Raw genomic sequence first — 2,969 nt, forward strand, 5'->3', positions numbered from 1 at the left:
CCCCCCGCCAGCTTCACTGCCTCGGTGGTTCTACTGGTTCCTCGCTGACCTCTTCCCTGATGCAGTATCTACTGCTCGCCTGCGCTCCCGAGCCTCACCGTCTCAGCAGCATTAGCAATGGATTGCTCACTCCCCCCTCCCCGACTCACCACCTGGGCCACTCACTTGTTCCCTGGTGCGTGGTGCTTGCGATTTGCCTCTCCCTCCCCACCAGCTTCACCACCTCGGCACTTCTGCTGGCTCCCTGCCTGGCCTCTTTGCCATATCTGCAGCTCACCTGACCACACATTCAGCCTGTTCACTGCCACTCACCTGCCCATCCCTACCAGCTTTGCTGCCTCAGCAGCTTTGCTGGCTACTCACCCAGCCTCTCTTCTGTGGTGGCAGCCCCCTGCAGCCCCTCATTTTCTGCCTCCCAGTCTCTTTGCTGCCTCTTTGCTGCCTCAACTGCAGTGGCTGGGGCTGTTACTGCCATGGCGGTTGTCCTCGCAGATACAGCGGCTCCTCCCGGTGGTCTTAGTGGCGGCGTGGGCAGCTGTGCAGCTTCCCTTGGGCTCCAGAGTCTTGTAACGTGGATCAGTAAGTACATTCTCTGCGCATGCACAGAGAACACTGCTTTGCTTTTGGGGGGATTTAAGTATCCCCTGTATATTTTTTTACACATGTCAGATTTTTCTGCACACCTGGGGAGTGCCCCAAGTGTGCAGGAATTTCTGTTGACCCTCCACGTGTCCCCTGTCTGTGGAAATAAGTATCCACACATAGGGGGCACAGTTGGGAATTAGATATATAGACAAGAAGCGGGGACCCGCTATACTTGCGCGGGGGGGAGAAGGAGCTCCACATGGAGGAGGAGGAAGCAGCTGCAGGTGAGCTTTCTCCCCTGCCCCCCCCCCACACTGAAGGCGGCCCGCCAAGCCTTCTCCCACTCCCACCCCCATTGTGCAGGGAACACTTTTACTTTTTGGGGATTTAAATATCCCCCGTATATTTTTTCAGCTTTTTAGATTTTTCTGCACACCTGGGGACTGCTCCAAGTGTGCAGGAAAATCTCTGCCACCCAAGTGCGGATTTAGATATCCGCACGGAGGGGGCCACTTGGCTATTAGATATACAGATACTCTAATTTTGATCCTTGGAGATCAGCAGTGCTGAAATCACACAGTCTCTGACCAAACCTTTGAGGAAGGTCAGGTTTGGAAGCTGTTCAACCTGATTTAAGAAACCTGATTGTTTTTTTCCAGGACTCTCCTCAGCAAGCAGACAACTAGTATTAATGTTTCAGCTTTGGCCATGGATGCTGCTGCTTAGGTCAGGGGCTAGTTCAGGGATCATATCATGCCTATTATCTGGTCCTTGCATTGGTTGCCTGCTGAGTCTGCTTCAAAGCGCTGATGCTTCTCTTCATGAACTGGGGCCCACATACCCGAAAGACTTTCTCTCCCCGAATGAGACCATGCAGCAGCTTTGCTCAGTTCAAGCAATGTCTTTTGGCTGTTCTGGCCCCCCATGAACGTACAGCCTCCTGCTGCCCATTCACGTGCTTTTTCTGTGGTGGTTCCAATGTTGCTGAACAGTCTCCCACAGGAAATTAGAAGATCTGCACCTCAGTTGAAGTTCAGTGGGATTACCAAATGAAACTTTTAAGGAAAACTTTTAGTTCCTCTTGACACATATTTTGTGGAGATGTCTTGAGGGGCAATGGTCTCAGTTGGGCTCCATTTATAACTTTCGCTGATAGGTTTAACTTTACTTTTAGAATATGTTGGGTTGTGCTGATTTTTGTTGTTGTTACCTACCTCAAGTTCCAGTTATGAGAAGGAACCTGCCTTTCAGTTGTTTTAAATAAATAAATCAAGTGTGTCACAGTCAGGAGTCTGTGGCTCACTGGACAGGTTGAGGAGGGACCTTGAGTTATGGAGGAGTCATGGCCAGTCTACTGTCTTGTCTTTCCTGTGTCATGTTGCTATGTTTGTTCTAGAGGCATAGACCATCAAGGCATGGACCAGAGAGTTACAGATGTACTGTGGAGTGCACTAAGGGTGTTGTACGTATTAGATTCCATGTCAAAAATGAAGTCAAATGAGGAGGAAGATCTATGTTTTATTTCAATTAACAAGAAAACAGTTGGACCAAATAGTCCATCCAAAATGGACTACTTTCTTCTCAGTATATTTAGGGAATATGCTTCAATTAACAGGAAAACAATTAGACCAAATAACTCATCAAAAATTGACAACTTTCTTCTTTTTGTTCTTCATCTTCTTCTTGAACATATTCTGAACATATTCAGGAAATACATGATATTTTATACATGGACTGACATCATCAAGAAAACAATATTCAAAAAACATAATTGGTTACAAAAGACAGTGGTAATTTGAGTAATAATCCTCTGATTGGCCAGATGTAAAAAGAGATGTACCTATGTAAATCTAAGTGTTTACTTAACCTAACCTAAATGATAATGGGCAAGGATTCTTCATACCCCAAACAAAAGTATTCATTACTTATACGAGACTAAAATCTTATCTGACTCTGACATTGCAAGGTTTTGCCCTTAATAACTGCAGAATCATGAACTTTGTACCTATTATGTTGTCTGCTAACAATATCAGACCTACAAGAGGAAAGCCTTCTATATAACAGGCCTTTCTAACATCCTAATAAAATATTACTTAAAGAATAAATCTATAAAAACGAGAGAAATATGAATAATCAAAAAAGGGGAAAATCTTTATAGTCCCATCTCTACTACAAGAGTAGTAGTATTTCATACTTTTGATATTACATGCACCACTTTTGCCAGAAAGATTGGATGCCACTGATTTAGGCTATTCAAAGGATTAAAATAACCCACTTTCCTTTACTTGGGGCTAATAATAATGCAAGCCATTTCTAAAATGGCATATTCTTGTGTGCAAAGACACTGTCTTGCCTTTAGGTGTGATCCTAAGGATACTTACTTG

This window comes from Gekko japonicus, unplaced genomic scaffold (genome assembly GCF_001447785.1).
Source record: "Gekko japonicus isolate JY-2015 unplaced genomic scaffold, Gekko_japonicus_V1.1 scaffold2634, whole genome shotgun sequence".
Lineage (NCBI taxonomy): Eukaryota > Metazoa > Chordata > Lepidosauria > Squamata > Gekkonidae > Gekko > Gekko japonicus.